The sequence below is a fragment of the Microcebus murinus genome, chromosome 8 (genome assembly GCF_040939455.1).
Source record: "Microcebus murinus isolate Inina chromosome 8, M.murinus_Inina_mat1.0, whole genome shotgun sequence".
NCBI lineage: Eukaryota > Metazoa > Chordata > Mammalia > Primates > Cheirogaleidae > Microcebus > Microcebus murinus.
In genome coordinates this window covers 43,654,284-43,674,713 of record NC_134111.1, presented here as the reverse complement: position 1 = coordinate 43,674,713, position 20,430 = coordinate 43,654,284, and the positions used below count along the sequence as shown (strand labels likewise).

At 36.4% G+C, this 20,430-nt stretch overlaps 1 non-coding gene across 1 annotated transcript; it reads right to left on the bottom strand.

Annotated features, from left to right (window-relative positions):
- Nucleotides 1-11,324: 11,324 nt before the first annotated feature.
- On the bottom strand, nucleotides 11,325-11,428 carry LOC142872467 (small nucleolar RNA U13). Its single transcript, XR_012920724.1, has one exon. It is a non-coding gene; the product is annotated as a small nucleolar RNA U13 (small nucleolar RNA).
- Between the last annotated feature and the right edge of the window lie 9,002 nt (nucleotides 11,429-20,430).

The window sequence follows — 20,430 nt, the reverse complement described above, 5'->3', positions numbered from 1 at the left end:
CTCATGAACCAGATCACGTCAATTCCAATTATTATCCTAGATGACTGAGTCTGATAAGTTCAAAATTATTTTTTAGAGGATGAATAAAAAATCATAACCAGATAAACAATGGCTACAATTTAATCTACTTTAAAAGCATCCCAAATGTTTCATTTTTGTGAAGAAAAATAAGAACAGTTGCAATCTTTGTTACTTTATATATATAATTAGATACACAAGCAAATTTCAAGAGAAGTTGTCTTATCTCACTCACCATACCAACTGATTAAATCAAACATTAGCTAGAAATAACAATAACTATTTGGAAAAATGTTTTAGTGTATACATTATATAGAGATAGATGTGATTTTTAGCCAATAAAATTTTTTTCTGCATGTGAGCATTAAGTTACATTTTATAAAATTTTACAAATACTTTTTTTTTACAGTTTTGCACCTAAAATTTTGCTGATTGAAGTTTTAAGTCAGAGGTACGATGCTTACCTGCAGAAGTTGAGTGTTAGGTATAAAAATTATTTTTAAAAATCTAGAAACAAAAATGTCCTATTAGAAAAGATCGAAGTAAAAATGGGTTAGATGTTCTTCTTAAATGGCCTGCAGTGATACATACAAAGCCACCTTATAGACCTATATATATGTACACAGGATACCAGATCCCAAGTGCAATTAGAACATTGGATTGAAAATTCTTTATTCTACAATTAAAGTAAAAGCTTGAAAGGAAAAACAGCACATTTCCAATTAAATCAACTAAGTACAAGTTAGTTAGTTACTACTGTGTCCCATTTCTAAAATAGTAGATTTTGTTGGCACGCTTTAGGAAGTAAATATTTACCCAGAGAAATGTAATTTCCTTTTCATTTATTTAGAAACTGCATGAGCTGGTCTCTTTCTAATTTTCTTTTTACTAGTTAAGGTAGTAGAGAGATTTCTCATTTTCTTCATTTTGATATTAGAATTGCATAGTTGAACTTGTGTATATTTGAAAGGGAAAGACAACATTTTTCTTCCCTTATTAATTAGTAACTTTCTTTCTTACTTCCATTATGCTCTTTTTAATTAAAAAATAAACCTTGATATAACATTGGTGCCTATTTCCAAAGTTATTTTGAATAACATCTGCTGATGAGAAGCATTCAAAAAACTTTCATGCCGGTAAATGTGATTGCTAATAATTTAATCATGATTGCTATGACTACAATTTACTCATTCTTAATTTATTTTTATAATGAACTACTTCAGTAAAATGACAAATGATTCCATTAGTTAAAAAACTGAAATGTCAATTTACATGTGATCTTTGGTGACTAATTTGCTGAGTTGAGGTTTTGGTTTTCCTTATGATAATAATATTTGGCTATGCTCTGTGAGCAAAATTTATGAGCTCTTAAATATTAATCTTTTGATTTACTGAAACCAGATAATTTTTAGCTTTAAATATGTTAGCAGTTTCCCTTTCAGGGTCTTGAATACACAAGTTTTAAGCACAAACTTCTGAAACATTGTCATCCAAAAAATAATGCTCACTTTGTTCCCTGGGATCAAAACAATTCTTTTCCACTAATGACTGCAAATATCAGCTCATTTCTAACACAGTTTCCAATGGCAAACATTACTCAGTTGTCAGTAAAAGAAAAGGGATTACATCAGCATTCAGGGGGAAAAAATGTTCTGTTCCTTCTTACTCCATAGTCTATGTTCAATCAGCCTGGAGCTAATGGAAGCCCTCCAGTGCTGAGAAATAAACAAACACAGTTGGGCAAATAGTCCAAAATCAAATCTAGTATATAAGGTGGACAATACATAGTTAGTTCCATTACCGAATCCTCCCTTGGGAGCTGGAGCAGCTTCAGAGCCCTTCTCATTACACACCAGCACCATCTGTAGCCAGCCCGAACCTGATTTGGGAATGTATAAAGTACACGGAAAAAAATAGGCTCAGAATGGGGAGCCAGAGAATCCTATTTCAAGTTTAAATTTTGCTTGTGAAAGATCATTTGGTTTTAGACTCAGCAAACAGTGGGCCTCATCACTCACAATGAGGGACGCATGTAGCAAGGATTACTTCAGATCAGGGAGATTGAAGGTAATTGCTACTTTCCACGGGGATATATTCAGCTCAAGTATAGCTCAAGAGAGTTACAGCTTGGTCCCATTAGCTACAGAGCTTCTATTGTGCTTCAAATGGCAAGCACCCCTTCCTTGTGGCGTTTGTTTCAGTGCTGCTGTTGCCGTTGTTGTTATTATGCATTATTTAATTCCAAATTGCAAATGGAAAAGAAGCCAATTGCATCGGCATCCTTAAAATCCATAGACACTTTGTGTGTGTATGTGTGTGAATTTTAAGAAAAGTTCTGACTCAAAAATGGAGCAAAAGCTTTTATTTATTAAAAATAAACCACATATTATTATTATTATTATAGGTGGTGGTGATATGTGTTGAATCAGTTTAGGAACTAAAAAATGGGAACATTATTACCAATCATGGACTATGTTGCAAGATTATGTGCAGTACTTGAAAATTTTCTTCTAAGATATGCCACCTTCCAGTAGGCAGAAGTTGCTTGATCAGTGTTACCTATTGTCTTTTTTTTTTTTTTTAATTCTCTTTCTATGTCCATTCCTAAGCCAAACCACACTTTTATCCAGCATCAAAACATCTCTGGAAATCTGATTTTTTCCCTCTATTTGAATCACATTCATACAGAACTACAAATGTGTGTGTGTGTGTGTGTGTGTGTGTGTATGTTTGAATGCCATGAAAAGCCCAAATGTGTGTGTGTGTGTGTGTGTGTGTGTGTGTGTGTGTATAAAATTAAGGGAGAGAGCACTACATACCAAGTATCTAGGGATCTGTAGGCAGGGTAAACACATTCATTTGCGAGGATCAAACAAAGCACTCTGGACAATGTCTTGTCTGCTTCCTCAAGCAGAGGCTGCCCTCCATGTAATCTAAGCTCCAAAAGAAGGAACTAGCCTCTAATCCAGGAAAACCTATACTCCTCAAACTGCATCTCCCCACTCCCTCCCTACACCACAAGTGGGAACCATTCATTGTCAGTAAGCCCCTACTCTGGCACTCACCTGTCATCTGTCCCTGAGATGTTTCCAATATTGCCAAATAGCAGATCCTTTCAGTGAAGCCACGTGGCTGCAGTTGGTTTTGTTCCCTTCTGGTTTTGTAGGAGTGATAAGGACCTAAGCCATAACTTGGCAGTATTCCCAGGTAGCATCTTAACATCCTGGAGTAATAACCTGAATCTCAGACACTATCATACAAACATTTGTATGTTTTTTCTGACCCATTCTCATACTTTCAGATATGTTGTTTTTCTCTAGGAAAAAAATTTGATTGGACAAAATTATTGTTACTAATGATGATCTCCCCTCCTCCATCCTGTGAGACAGACATGTAGGCCAAATCCGACTGTTTTAGAATTTGACTTTTCAATGTTGTTGGCCTTGTCTGAAGAAATTTGACAACCCTTGAAAACACTCTTGATGAGTTCCTTTCAATTCTGTTTTTTATCCTCAAGTCTTGTTTGATAAATCTCTTTCACCAGCAGTCCCTGGCATTTTTGGCACCAGGGACCAATTTCATGGAAGACAATTTTTCCATGGACCTGGGTGTGAGGGATGGTTTCAGGATAATTCAAGTACATTACATCTATTGTGCAGTCCAACCGCTCTACTACTGAGAACCTGTATTTGCAACCACTCCCCAGTGCTGACATCACCGCCTCAGCTCCACCTCAGATCGTCAGGCATTAGATTCACGTAAGGAGTTAGCAACCATGATCCTCATATGTGCAATTTACAGTAGGGTTCACGCTCCTATGAGAATCTAATGCTGCAGCTGATCTGATGGGAGGCGGAGCTTATGCAGTGATGCCAGTGATGGGGAGGAGCTGTAAATACAGATAAGCCTCACTTGCTCACCCTCCGCTCACCTCCTGTGTGTGACCCAGTTCCTAACAGGCCACAGACCAGCACCTGTCCAGGTCTATGGCCTGGGATTTGGGGACCTCAGTCCTTCACCCTTGTTTCTGGTGCTAACTTTTTTGTGGTTATTTAGAACTTGAAGTCTGCAGTACGATGGATCTGGAATCTAATCTTACTTCTATAATTTTCTGGTTGTGCACTTGTACAAATTACTTACTCTCTCTAAATCTCTATTTCCTCAACTAAAAATGAGAATAATAATAGCACTTGCATTATAAAATTATTATATTCGATGAGTTAATTTATGTAAAGATCTTTGTCAAGTTAGTACACAATGAATGCTGCTATCATTGTTATTACTTAGTAATGATAATTTAAATCTATGTTGCAATTTGTCCCTTGCTTAAGCTTTTGTTCAGTAGTTTCTGATCCTGGATCATACCCACCCAGTTCTGACAAATCCCACCATAATACTCAAAACAATGTACTTGAGTATGTTCTTCTTGAAAAAAAGAAAATAGCTACCATTTGCTGAGTAGGTCCTATTGCCAAATACTGAGCTAAGTACACCATAGATAAATCACGTTTAATCCTTATAACAAATATACGAAGTATGAATAACCATTTTTACTATTTTATAAAAGAGGAAACTAAAGCTCAGAAATGTTAAGTGATATGTCCAAGTTCACAGGAAGTCACAATGTTGTGAAGTCATATGTTGTAACCTACATTATTTTGTGGCAGAGATCACCATAAATATGGTACCACCCATTTTCTCTTCTCCTGGACTCATAGACTGTATTTTCCAACCTTCCTTGCAGTAAGACATCTCCATATAACTGAGTTTTAGCCAATGGAATGTGAGTGAAAGTGATATACACATCTTAAATGCCTGGTCTCTTAAAATCTCCCATTCAAAATCCTCTAGGCTTTTCTTCCCCTTCTACCAGCTGGATGTCAATGCCACAAGTTGAAAATGGCCGTCTTCATTAACCTGGATCCCTGAATAACTACATGGAGTAGAGCACGTTCCCCAACTCACTTTGCCAACTGACCTGGAACTAACCAACTTGGTGTTTGAGATTTAAGTGTCATAATCTTTTTTCTTAATCACAGTCTGATGTTACTAAAACCAATATAGTATCCAACTTCAAAGTATTCTATGTCTATTTTTATATTTTACTGGCATAAGAACTAGCCAGAAAAAGGTCACAATTTGCTGAGTCACAGAGGAACTTTTGAAATTTTTCTCAGGTAAAATACCTGGAATAAAGGTATCTAAGTTTTTAAGTAATTATTTCAAAGTATTAAAAAATGAGGTCAATTAAGTAGAAAATTATAAATTTTAAAAGCTTGCTATGTTTAATATTTTCCAATTATCCAAAATGGTAAACAAAACAAAAAAAATAGCTTTGTCACAGGATACAGCTCCTTATGAATTGCCTTTTAAAAGGTTCTTAAAAATTAGCCACTGTATCCATGATTTTGTGTTTATCTATGTGGTTGACACATTTTAAAACTAAACTAAATTTTGTTATTCCACACAGAGTCAATTACATTTTTTAAAAAGCTGTGTTCTACCAAAACCCTCTGTATGTGGGGGGGCCATTAAGTACAAAAATTTCTTAAAATGTTGTCTTCCTTTAACACATTGCATAGCAATAATTATGACAACCAAATAATGTTTTTATTTCATAATTTATTCAGCGCTTTTCAAAATGTACATTTTAATCTACAAATGTCCAAATTCAAGGGCCAGTGCCCTGGAGAAAAGGCAGTATAATGTATAGTCAAGAGAAAAACTTTTAAAATCAAACAGTTGTATCTTTAAATCTTGTCTTCTGCATTTACAGACTGTGTGACTTTGAGAGACTTATCCAAAATCTGTTGGCTTCAGTTTTCTCATTTGTGAAGTAAGGGCAATGATTATACCTCCCTCAAAGACTGGATATGAGAAATAAAAAGGTCATTCAGGAAAAGCAGATCCACTGATACAGAATTGCTCAATTAACACCAGCTTTTTAAATACCATGATGCTTATTGGCCTTCAAATTTTTCAGAAACATATTTTTCTGAATATTTTATATTATATTCAAATAATATCTTTATATTACAAATACTGTGTAATATTAGACATGACAGATAGAAAAAGTGTGAATGATCATATTAGTATCTGTTATATCTTAGTAAGAAGACATGTTGTGAATGGAAATGATGTTTCCAAAAGATTTGGAATTTTTATTTCAGATTCCAGGAAGCAGAGATTTAATGGCTAATATTTAAATGACAGGAAAAAAGATTTTTCATTTGGGGTCAAAAGCTTTCTCTTTTTGTTAATGTAATGATGTCAAAGGATTGCAGAACCCCATTCCTCTAGCTTAATCTGATCCCAAATGATGATGAAATAGAATATTCATCAGTTCTCCCTTCTCCTGAGAGAAGATGAGTTAGGAAATGAGTCTCTACTCTATTTGGAGATTTATTGGGGTTTTTTCATGGCCTTTTTTAAAATAAGAGCTAAAATAATTTTAGTTTTCAATCTTCTACTTAACCCAATACCTACTTGTCTTGCTTTCAGATGTAATATCTGCTTAATGTTCTCAACACCAACTCATGACACCTCTTAAAAATTGCCCACATCCAACTTACAGCTATAAAGAGAGTAGAATCAGGAGGCCATTAACTGATACCATGTACCAACTGTGGGAGCTTTCTGGTCACAAAGACCCTCCCTACCCATATCACCCCACTGATACATGAAGAATGTTCTTTAAAGAAAGCACGTCTGTGTGATTGAGCAGCACTTCCCAGTGGGTAATTCTGAACCTCCACTTGAGCCTCTACCCTGCAGTTGTTTCCCCAGAGCCAATTATAATTCTGCTCTTCCCCCATTAAACTCATTCCCTTTGCTTCATAACAGCCCTGTTTTCTGTGCCTCTATTTCTGTTAATGGCATCATGATCTTTTCATTAGATCCAAATAGAATCTTTAGTCATCTTTGAATCCTTCCTCCCGTTCAAGTTCTAAAATCAGGCACATCTAACTCTGAATTATCGCTCGTATTTAGCCTCCCACTCTCTATCTCCATAGATGCTTCCATAGCCCAGGCTGATGCATCAGCTCCACATCTGACCTTTTGGTTTCCACTTGCCCTCAACCAATTCAATCCCTATCCCACTCTTTCCCTTTCTACAAAGCTCTTCCTAAAGCAGGGGTATGGCATGGATATTCCCTTGCTTAAAACACTGGGATAATTTATTAAGATATCAATACATGTTTTGTTCTCACTATATTTTCCTTTCTTCCAAACTAAACCTTTAAAGGCTATTAGACAGACCTGGGCTTGCTTTTTAAACAGGGGAAGTTGCAAGCAAGGTAGAAAGCAGGAATTGCTTGCAGAAAACTGATTTTACCAGCTTTTGTTTTTCCACAGCTTGAGCACATTAAAAGGATTATACTCTAGGGCACATGGGAGGAGAGTTTCTTTTAGAAATCAAGGTGTCAAGCATAACACTAGAGGATTCTTCTCTTGGAAAAGCTTTATTTCTTGGGGGAATAGAAAGAGATTCACCCCTAGATGATGCTGGCAATGAAATTAGTGGTGAGTTTGGCACCAGAAGGAGAAGGCAGCAGCTACCTTAGGGTAGAATCTCTATCACAGGGGTGGGGGGCTTGTGAGGGGTGGGATGTTCTTTGGAAACAGATATGAAACAGCTTTTCATGTACAAGATATTCATTAGGGATAGACACCCATTAAAGAAAGGAAGAATGAGGACTCACCATTGGGTAATGAGAACAATTTAACCATAGTGCAGACTTGACAAAGCCTTGGCCAACTCAACAGGGAGCTCTGGGAAAAAAATTGCCCATGAGAGCTACCTCACCTCACAGGCTGCCCTGGGAAGGGTGCCACCTTGGGTGTGGAGGTTCTTTGTGGCTGAAGCAAACCCTGAAGGAACTGAGAACTGGAGGCTGTCTGCTGAGTGTACCCCTTATTGTTGATCCCCAAGTCCTTCTGTGAAAAGGAACTGGGGCCAGCATCTCAGTGTCTCCTCAATGTGAGATCCTCAGTTGAACATTTCAATGTCTGCAGGCACAATGAAGTCTGGCCTGAGAGAGAGCCTTATCACTGCAACCTTTTGAGATGAGAGCAACCTTGCTCACAGACTTTCTCCCTCTCAATTAAGTATCGAGCATGATTAAGTGCTATGTCTCTCCAGCCTCACTCCCTTTGAGCACTATAGATGACAGCAAGTTAAGACAACAAAAACAGGAACTAAAGCCCAGCCTTGGAGTAACTGGCAGCTGTCAAAACCTGCAAACTCATCAACAGCCAAAGTAGGTGCCAATAGGACCCATTCACAGACATATGTGAGCATTTCTGGAAATTTTCAGAATTTTTAGAAAAGATAAATCTCTAAAAAAATTAGGCATCCTTAAGCCAAGCAGTTGGAGGTTGAATCACAAAGATTTGAACATTAAGCATAGGCAAGTCTAAAATTGGGGCTACAGTATTTACATATTTGCAAGTTTGCCTTTCTCACTAGATAATAAGTTTCACAAGAATAAAAACATCTCTTACTTGTTCATAAGACATTAAATACACATGTCAAAGGTGTGAAAGAATTTATTTTGTACATTTATATTTGGGATCTCAAATTCAAATAATTTATTAATATATCTAGATTGCATAATTTTACTTTCCATAGCAACTGAGTTGCTTGTTTAAAAAGGATTTTATTTTTAATAAACATGCATATATTTAAACTATAAGTTATGTAAAATGTGAATACATTTTATGGCATTGTAAATTCCATAAGATTTTTCCATAAGATTCCATAAGGAACTAAGATCGTTCTTCACTTGAGTACGTTTGGGTTAGGGAGTGGGTAAAGATGGAGGTTATGTGCTTGTTTAATGTATATGAGAAAAAGGAAAAGAAAGAGAATATATATAGTTATAAAATTATGAAGTCTATCTCAGAAACCTACTCTTGAAATAAAAAAAAATTTTGAAAATCCTTGGTCAAATTCTATGAAATAAAGAGAATAAAAAGTTGAGAGTAAATAAACTAATTGTCACCAGGAGTGGTGGTTCACGAGACGGGAGGCTTGCTTGAGGCCAAGAGTTCAAGACCAGCCGGGCAGCATAGGGTGATCTCAACTCTAAAATAAAATAAAATAAAATAAAATAAAATAAAATAAAATAAAATAATTGTTACTATTTGTCAGGCATTGAATATGCAAAATGATTAAGACAGAGAATGAAACAAACTCTCAATCATATAAATAAGTGACATTTATATAGTGCTTTCACTTACATCTTCCCATATGAAGAGCTAGGGCATTGTTCATAATAATTCTCATTTTACATATGAGGAAACTGATGACAGATTCCTACTTGAAAATAAAAATATAATTTTGAAAGTGATACCTAATGCAACACCTTTCCTTCTATGCCATGCAAACTAGCAACAGATGGCAAGTTGAAAACATTCTTAAATAGGAACATATACAATAGTATTCATTCATATTTTCATTTACTCAGTCCACAAGGATTGTGTGAGCCAACGATCAAAGGTACCCTGCGATGGGGATATAAAGATAAAATAGACCAGATCCCTGCTGTGAGAATAATGATAGTCTGAAACATGACCCTGTGGGAGATGGGGAGATGGGATGTTCTAGGATGTGCTCTTAAGCTAAATCTAGCAAAAAGGATAAGTAAGAAATGTCCATGAAGATGATCCAGGAGAGGAGACTCCAGCGTGAAGCATACTTCTCATGGGGTATAGCAAATCTTTATGTGGATAATAGTTGGAATAAAAGATAAGGGAAGCCATAACTTGGATGATGCTGTGTACACTATTGACGACTTTATTCTATACACAATGAGAGCCATTCAATGATTTTAAGATGAAGAATCACGATTTTGGAACCAACAACCTCACTGCTTTCATGAGGGAATACTGGTAGCATCAAGGAAAATGAAGCCACAGCAGTAGTCAAGTGGAGAGGTGGGGTGGTCCACACTAATGAAGTGTGAGCAGAGAGGGAGGCTGGGGGGATTGTTTTGGAGTTGAGGTAGACTGAACTGGATTTCATGAGAGATTTCAAATAATAAAACTTAGTTTCTAAGAGATGAGATTTGCTTTTCCTCTGGGATAGGACAAAAACAAACAAGGTGGGTGAGCGGGAAGTTGAGCAAGTTCGTGTTGGGTTTTTCTGTTAAGGAGGAGGCCAGATCACCTGGTGCAAGGGAGAAACATGGCTTAGTGTAATGGAGGTGCCACAGCCACTACGTGAGATGGACAGCAGTGTGTAAAATGATCTCGACTTGGTACTGTGGGCCCATCTGAGCGTCTTGATCACACACTGGCAGCAGCAGTGTTATGCAAGTGAATATGACTCTTCTTCCATGATCGTCAGTGCTGCAGCACCTGATCCATGGCTCTATGGATCCAGCTCTGCAGTGTTGAGGGGCAGTCTGACAGAAGGATGGGAGTTGAAATGTTATTGCAGTGGTTCAGAGCTGGGTACGACAAAAAGCAGGGAGAATGGGAGCTGAGACTGGAGGTGTTGATGAACTAGGGTATATCGTGTTTCCCCGAAAAGAAGGCAGGGTCTTATATTTATTTTTCCTCAAGAAGACACTCTAGGGCTTATTTTCAGGAGATGTGTTATTTTTTTAAGTATGGTACAACAACCTACATTTATTCAAATATAGTTAAGTCGTCTTCTTCTGGAACATCATCATAACTCTCCAAACCCTGAATTCCATCCTAAATTTCTTGCAACTCTATTTCCTTTAGAACCATTGGCCCCAATCTCTCATGTCAAGCAATAGAGCTCTCATGGGGCAGATGAGAAGGGCTGCTCATCTTCTTTACCACTCGACGATGAAATGCATGGGTTGTGCAGATATGCTGCATAGCCACGCCCATCACTAGGTCTTATTTTCCGAGTAGGGTTTATATTGCACAAATGCTTAGAATCCTGCTAGGGCTTATTTTATGGGTAGGTCTTATTTTTGGGGAAACACGGTAGTAGGAGAGAAAAATGCATAGCACAGAAGGGAAGGACCAGTATAGAGAGTGTTTCATGTCAAAAAAAGCATATTGCAATTTATACCTTCTGAATTCATATACTATTTCTGTGCAAGGTGTAGTAGTCTTGTACAGTATTTCATTATGCAGAATAGGGTTTTAGAAGTAGAAGGGACTTTTAGGGATATTTATTCTCTTGCCCTCATTTTACACACGATGAAAGTGTGCCCTACAAAGCAGGCAGTCAGCTAGGGCAGAGATGAGAATGAAACACTGACTTTGCCCCATGGTCTATACCCCAGATATAGCTAAAATCTTAACAAAGGTTTTTTTTTTCATGTCAGATGAGTAACATGCTGGTGTTATAACAAGGTTTTAAGGAGGCACATCTCACATGGACACGTGAAAGCCCAATCATAACACTTATGAACTAGAAAAAGATCATAAAGATTTGTTAAACATTTGCTAAAGACAAGGCACAGTGATGAGCACTGATTGATATATAATCCATATTCCTAAGGAATTGGCAATCTAGTGGCCTATTAAGAATTCCTATTGTAAATTAAATTAAATAATTATTGAAGTGACATTCTGAAAAACCAGGAATCCAAACTACCCCTAAAGTAAGCAAGGTTTGTTATCAAAGGGTTGAACAGTTGCCTTTTCTTTCTCGTGGAATCACAATTTTTATCATTAAATAACTAGAGAATGTCATAATTTTTATGTTCAGAGTCCTTAAATTACCATTCTTGAGAATAATGTCCCCTAGAAATGAAATAAATAAAGTGGAAAGTTATTTCACATTTTTATTCTTCCGTCTACAACATTAAACTGTGTTCATTGTGTCCTTAGCATTTTCTGCTAACTACCAATTTCTGGCCAGACTGGAACTAAAATTGTGTACAAAATGCTTAATTTTTTTTCTCAACAATTATTTTTTATGTTCTTCACCTCTGGTGAAATGACCTCTACCCATCGCATCATTTTATAAGAGGCAATCAGGAGCGCTAAAGAAGAAAATATATATTTTATTAAATTAATTTAAAAAGAAATATTTGAACATGAAAATCTGCATAGTATAAATATTTTATATAAGAAATAGCAATAAAAATTAATATTTAGTTATATTATTCATATGTAAGGGGAATAGCTGCTAATTTGGAAGCTCTGGTCCTCCTCCTAGAATATGCCAAATAGCATGTATGGAACAATTATGCTATACTATATTTTACAACTTGCTTATATTAACTGTTTTATTGTTTTTAAACTATACTAATGATTATACTTCTCACACATTTTCTTGAGTGCTCACACACCACAGAGATATAATATATAAATAAATTAATGCAAAATTCACATAACCACTACAAATTGGAAAAAGCCCAATATAATACATATTAAAACTTCTCGATGAAATGTGAGACTGAGATTTGTACCAGCACATTCCTCTTATGTGCATATTGCAACATTTAAGTAGGCCAGGGAAGCTCCCCTCTATACTGGCTACTCCCTGGGAGTGAGTTTGGTCTTCAGGACTATGATCCTTTTGGCTTGGCCTTCACAGCATCATTTAGAACTGTCATAGATGTCCTAATAGTATGGGAAATTTAGTTCAGATTCTCAAGGTTCTTGACTCCCACAAAATAAGGTCTCCTCTCTGAGGATCATAAGGTTGAAATCATTCCTTGCACTGTTACTTTTTTGGTTTTTATTTTGTGGTACAAACTTCTTCCACCAGACCTCGAATGGTTAAAAATAAGATTGCACAACAGATTTTGAAGATTTTACCATCCTTATCGATGTGTTTCTATTGTGTAATCAATCAGCACAAAGCAATCCCTGAAAAATATTTAGCCCCTGAGATAACTTTTAAGTAAGTTTAAATATCTGTTTCTCACAGGCCAAATAAAATATTCTTAATCTGTATTTTCATAATCTTTGCTATCCCTTCAAAAATGAATTCATGCAAATAATGAAATAGTAAGAAACACTTGTCTTATTTCTAACCATAACCTATTTCCAGTTAAAGGAATACTTATTTAAACTATATGTGGACAATAGCTTAGTCCAGTGGCTTCAGAGTATTGTCCTGAGACCAGTGCATCAGCTTTACCTGGAATTTGTTTAAAAAGGGAAATTCTTGGGCCATACAATGGACATTCTAAATATTAAAAAAATTAGAATGTGGCCCAACAAGTCGTGTTTTTAACAAGTCCTATAGGTAATTCTCATGCAAGCTAAAATTATATGACTAGAATTCACCTCACCAGGAGAGGCCAATTTCTTAGTCCAGTAAATGTTGCTGTACTCAACGAACATTTGTTGAAGAAAGAAAAGTGGGAAAATGAGTCACAGTTTTCGAGAATCTTCACTAAGTCTCAGATTCCCACCTAACAGTAACCAGAAACACGAAACCTAGATATTATCAGATAAAGCTCAAAGCATTCTTTTATTAGTACTTGACCACAATTGGTTGCCATTACTCTTAATCACTGATTCACATGTAAATTTTATATCCAAATTTCAGAATAAGTGTATAGAACTGTGTGTCTCAGTTCTTCATCACTTGAATAGGCCCAAGGTGCTGGCAAGAGATGGACATAATATAAGAATAAGAACCCACATCATTCTACTCTTTCCTCTTTGGGAAGCCAGAAAGTGCTGCTCGCTGCTCCCTGCTCTATGAAAATAACAACAGGCATGGGAAATACTACCTCTGCAGATCATTTAATTAGCTCAAACTACAAAATGAACCCAGTATGATTGTTGAAAATGCTTCACAATGGAAAACTAAGATGTAGTTTAAGTAAAAGTGAAGGCAATTTATTTTTAGCTTCTGTGACATTTAAGATGTGTAAAACTTTCTAGGTAGTGGCTTGAACGTGCTTCTACTCACATGTGCCATTTCTGCTGGGCAAAAAATTCAAGCACAAGGGCAGGGGAGTCAGACTCCTACTGGATCCCCCACCCACCCACCCTATTCTAGGGAACCCCTCCTTTACAGCCATATGGAGAGAAGGTGAAATGATCAAATTTGTTAGCAATGTGCCAACAAGTACCTATATTAAAGAACAAGCTAAAGAGGGAGATGGTCTTACTGCTTTTATATATCCCTTAATATACTTCCATCACTAAGATAGTAATAATTTCTTGGGCTTTCAAAGAGTGGTGAGGACCACATCATATTAATTTTTATTTACCTTAATTTTCCTGATTCTTGTTCAGATCTTGGGTCATTTGGAAAACTTTAAAGTAAAAATCACATATGTACTTTTATGTATACATATTTTGTGTGTGCATGTGTGTTCATGAAAGAATAACTCGCTAAAAGTACCACTTACAAAAAGATATGAGAAAAACTAGTGGTTTTTTTTTTTATTATTTTGTCAAGATCTTGTTAGTCATGTTTTGGTTTTAGATTTGCAGTCTGTGGAGTATTTTATACTTCTCAAATTTCTTCTGTTCACTTGTGACTTTCAAACCTAATAGAAATCTCCTTTTCCCCTTCAAGTAATACTTGTCTGCTTCTAGGGCTATCAGGGGAATACTTTTTTAAAAAATTGTTGAAACCAGCTCAAGCAGTGCACAAATACACACAGAATAGAAATATACTGAAAAGCAGCCGTCAAAACAGCCCAAATAATCTAAAAGCTCATTGTAAAAAAATACAGAGAACAAAGTAAAAGGAGTGCCTTAAGGGTTTAGTTTCAATTTCTCCAATAATCCACCATTTCAGTTGCAGTTAATTCCCTAGACTGTGTACATATGGATAATTTAATTCCGCAGATAATCTCTAATATTTGTTTTGGGATAAAATGTCAAACTTTTCCCACTAAACCTTTTCACCTCCCCTTTGGCCAAGTGGTCGAATGGGGGGATTTGTGGTTACCTCTCATTTGTCTGGCGCTCTGTGCAGAGGGCAGGGCAGACACAGAGTGAAATGGATCTCCCTACTTCTTCTCTCCTCCTATAGCCCCAGCTTCATTTTGCCAAGTTGGGGCGTGGGGCAGTGAACAATGGAGTAGTGAAATGTGAAAGTCAAAGTGTTGTTCTTTTTTCTAACAAAGACATTTGTTAACTTATTTCATTAACAGAGGAATCATTCTACTATTTTAATGTGATGGACAAAATGAAATCCTCTCGGTGGAAAACAGATATATGGTTGTTCTGTTTGGAAAACAATATTGAAAAAAAAAGCTTAGGATCTTGGGGCAAAAAGTATGTGTTTTGATTGCAGCTCTGCTATCTGCTAGCCAAGTGAACTTTGGAAAGTTAAAAAAAAAATCTATGCATCTTAGTTTTGTCACCTATAAGATGGGTATAAGACTAACATTTTCACAATAATGTTATAAGAATTACATAAGGTTATGCACATGTAAAACACTTTTAAGCTGTAACTGCTGCAGATTTGTTATTTATAAAGAGATAAAACATAGATGATAGAGAACTGTAATATTGGGTGTATATGGGACCAGGGTGTTTCGGAGTAACCGAACTTCAAAACATCCTTGCCAGAAGCAATCAGTGGAGACTTCCATGGGCTCCGAATTTTTTATTCCCCATAATCATTCAACATGTTCTGCATACAGCAGCTGCTCACTACATAGTTGCTCACAACTCACAAAAATCTTTTCCCAACAGACAGATTGATAGTCCCTATTCTCTGACTCGCAGAAGACAGACAGCTGGACAATTATAAGTAATTTGCTTTTGTAAAAATTATTATTTTCCACCTACCTATCTATATAAATGTTATAGTACACAAAGGCATTCTCAACTAGTAGCAATTTTGTTACAGATTTTGTTACAGATCTTTTTTGCTGTGAATTGCAATCTAGTGTGTCTATACAGGGGCCAAAGGCTATGGAGTTCTAATTTATACTTTTCTTCAGGAACCTTCATACCCATGAAATAAGTCTCCAAATCTGAAAGACATATATTTTCCTAGGCAGTCTACAAAGTTGCTTCATATAATATCGAAAAATGCAACAAATGTTGCTTTATAAGAAATTATAAATGGTTTCTTTTTAAATTTGTTTCTATATATTCAAATAAAGGATTTATTTTTTTAGCTGCAATCAGCATCGCTGGAGTGAATTACTTCCAAATAGAGAGAGTTGCTACATATAAGATTCAACACCTGGCATAAATATCAAAGAATCAAATAATTGCTATTTCTTAGTGTGCTCATCAGATCACTCTTAGTTGCAAGGGCTAGAATCTCAACTCCAGCTAGCTTAATGAGCATAATAAAAAATGCACTGGCTCTCTGTACTTCTCTCTCTTCTCCTTGCACATTATCCTCCTTCTCTCCTGCTGCCATAGTTTTTTCATCTTGGAGTAGGAAAGCAGTAACATGGGGCCCATATACCAATAGCTGTACCATGGTAAAAACTATAATGTTTCCTCTTTCACCCTGGAAAATGCTCTGAACTTGACTTAGGGCACTTCTTGGACAAATCTTGGGTCTTGTGCGTGGGGATGGGGTGGTTGGGATGAGTCTAAAATCAGAACTGTAGAAGGGAAAATAATTCTGAATGTTTGGTATAAGGACAAATTACTTTCATTAGTAAAGAATGTTTTAGAAATTCCATTAACTTCCGTAATAATTTGAGTATTTTTAGCTAAACAATATAAGATGAGAAGATACTTTTGAGTTATTATTGAAACACTTAGAATATCTAAAAAAGACTGCATTGCCTTAGACATCACTTCAGATGAAGGAAAAGTCCAAAATGTAATTGTTAACTTTGAGAAAATTTTCAAAATAACAATTAAATCAATGTGTGATATTGAGGAATTTGTGGTGCTTCAACATTTTAAAAGACAAAGCTTTCTATTAGTCCTTCTGAGAAAATTAACACACTAAAGACTTTCAGCATCATATTCCTCAAACATAACATTTCATATCAGCAGGGCTGAAAAGACATTATGACCTCCAAAGAACACTCCAAAGTAAATCACTCTTTCTCCAATTTAAACCATCAAAATAGTGAGGAGAAGGATATATATCAAATAAGGACTTTGACAAGAGCTGTTTTACCCGCCCTCTCTGCTTTGATAGCATTCAATCATCAGTCTGTTCTACAGGTTAAACAAACTGAATTAGCCTCATCACTGCAGGACTTTTCAGAGCCTTTGCTAGGCTAACATATAACACTTCCAGACATATTTGACTTGCAGAACACTTTTAAAAATTTCCCCTACCCCAGAATATTTATTATTCTCTTCCATAACAGTAATGCTAATTAGTAACTACTTTCCATGTATTTGTGACCTGGAGCTTGCCAGTCCGTTTATACTGTACAGTCCTCCGATTTTTCAGTAGTACTAAATTTTCAATAAAATTATATTATTAAGAAAATCATCCTGTTAAATCTTTGAAAAAGAAAATCTTTGAAAAACCCCATGTGACACATAACTTTTTAAATTTATAATTTCACAGTAGCACAATAGAATATTTAAAATTAGGACTTGAATAATCTCTACAATTTCAATGACTAAAGGATATTTTTAGAATGCTCTTCACCATACTACTCCTCTTCCAGCCCTCAGGTCTGCAGAGGATAAAAGAAAACTAAGAATCACCATGTTTTGCAAATCCTCCTATCAGCCACCCCACTTGAGATTTTCAGATACTCCCCACAAACAATATCCAAGATATAGTTGGGTACAACATTGCTCAGAGGAACTAGTAGGGAATTAGAAAGGCCAGAATGGTTTTAGACAAGTCACTTAAATCTTTTGACTGCTTATTTCCCCATTAAAAAAAAGAAAAGAAAAGGTCTTATAATACTTATCATCTTACATCACAGGATTACAAAACATATTGTGAAGAAACAATGAGATAACATGGAATGATAAACTAGTTGTGTTACATAAATGATATTTTTTTAAAATTATTTTTTCATAGCATCTGACCTCTCCAATCCTTAAGCATCCTAAATACTGGTGGAGAAGCACTTTGTAAAATCAACAATTGAGAAGGCCTGTTGGATTTCTTCTGTTTCCCCTCCAGATTCCCTCTTTTCCCTGCTCTTTGTCCCCCAAACTGATCTGTATTGATCCCATCAACAATCAACCTTGTTCTCTGGCTTCCGGCTGGGCCTGGCCAATGGAGAGCAATGGTAAGAGATGACAGAAGGGGGAGAAAGTAAGTTCCATTTATTAATCCCCTGCTCCTTCCTGCCATAGCCTGGCTCCTAAAAGAGGCCCAGCTCCTGCAAGGTATTCATCTCGACAGTACCCTCTCTGTCTCCAGGTTCCATTATCTGCCATAATAACGCCTCATGCCCTGTCAGCCTGCAGATGGGATAGTCAAGGCAAGTGCTGTCTAAAGATGGAGGCACTGGGGCTTCTGCCTTGAACTTACTGCTTTCAAGAGCCCCCCCAACTCTAGTTCTTCTCTGGCAAGACCTCTGCTCACAATGAGATGAGTCTTCAGGGCCAAAATGTTGTGCCCACCCAGAGCCTGCTCTCTCCCACTCTAGACCATATTCTGAGTACCCAGGACCTCAGAATTCCCTGCCCAGAGTGGCCTGAAACTACATCCAGAGCTCTTCTGCTCCCCAAGTCCACCCTCCAGAACTGTACTGTGGGTGAGTGCACCTTGGGACTTCCTATGTGTGGACTGTGGGTAGCATCTAGACATAAAAGCTACAGGTTCCACCTAGAAACACGAGCATCTTTTTCTACTTTTTTAAAGCTACTGCCCTCATGCCAAGCCATGCATCCACAGGGCCATAACCATCTAATCAAAATGTCACCTTCTAATTTGCAGAAAGGTGTTATACAAACTACTGGTAGCCCCAGAACTATCACATACAAAGTTTTTTGAATTGTGCTACCCTAAACCCTAGAGATTTCTTGAAGCTGCCTGATGGGCTACTGCCATGTCTTGAGGGAGAAGTCAATTAGACAAGATTCTCATTAATGCAGAACAGCTGGGCTCTGATTTGATTTGTATAGTTAGTTGCTTATAAAGTTTTATGTGAATAGATAATTTTGCAGATAAGCTAATTTTAAAAATCACTGTACTAGACGATCCAAAAATTCCCATCAAGCTTGACAATTGGGAAGCCTTATGAGCTGCTGAATTGTGTCATATACAGAATCTTCTAGTTCTTTGGTTTTAAATTCTACATTTAAACCAAGAAATTTCTCACTGTCCTACCTATTTCTTTACTGATCCTTGTTCATACATATCTCTTTAACTCTTTTAAAATGTTTCTCCGTTTTTACCACTATATCCTTCAAAGAACTACTCCCAAAGCACCTGCTCTGTGAAGTTTTCAAGTTAATTTGAGCACTAAGGAGATGCTTTAAACTCTTCATGAGATGTTCCAAAGCAGTGGGAATACAAGCATGTCGCTAGAATTTTATTGTTCATTTGTTTTTCCTTACTTGGGCTTAAGTATTGCCTAGTTTCTCTTGACTCTCTGTAACAGAAAAAGAGGTGACTTCATGATTTGAAGATGGTCTCTAATGTATTAAAATCATAATGGATTTTAGCCTAACGGGGGAAAATAAAAATAAGCAGCGATAGTCAAGTCAATGCTAAGATTCTATAGAAGGAAATAGAGAAATATTGGCTATATACCATGAATCAAGTGCTTTAATAACACTAACATTTGTAATAATAAGTACATCTAACATTAATTGAACACTTACTATGTATCAGAAACATAATCTCACTCAAGCTTCCCAATGCTATAAGGTAGGAACTGTTAGGAACCCTACCTAAAATTCAAATATGCTATACCTGTTCTGCTTATTTTACAATCTCTATCTGATCACCCATCCCTTAAAATTAATTTCATCTGGAGTGTATTCATGACCTAATTGTTAAATTTGTTGCCTGCCTCTCTTACTATTTGATTTAGTAATTTGTTTGAAAATTTAATGTTTGGACTCATTTTGAATGAGTTTTTGTTATTTAATTTTCCCTTTTATTCTCCCATGTTTCTTGTTCTCCCTTTCCTTCTCTCTCTTTCTCTTGCTGTCTCTCCTCCCCCCCCACCTCCAATTCTATTTATGTGTTTGGAATTTTTAAGCGTGAACTTATTTTGAGTGCAATATTTTTTTGTTCTAGGTTTCCTGTCCTTATTCTCCTTTGTCACCTTCCCTCCCGTTATGCATAGCCTACTTGCCCAACAGCTTCATATCTGTTTTTGTTTGGTTCCTTGACCTGAACCAAGTCTTATAATTACATTGGGTGCCCGTGTCCTGTGGAACTCTTGGGAATATTGAGGATCCAATTACGGAAGGAATGAGTAGCTACAGACCCCAGTTATGTGGCTGTGTCGGTGTTCTTCTATCTTCCTACATCTGTAGTTGGCTAAAAGCAGAAGCCTAGACCATATGGCTACTGAAAGTATACATTTTTCTGTATTTCAAACTCCTTGTACAAATGGGAGCTCCTGACCTAATCTTTGGTTTTAAATA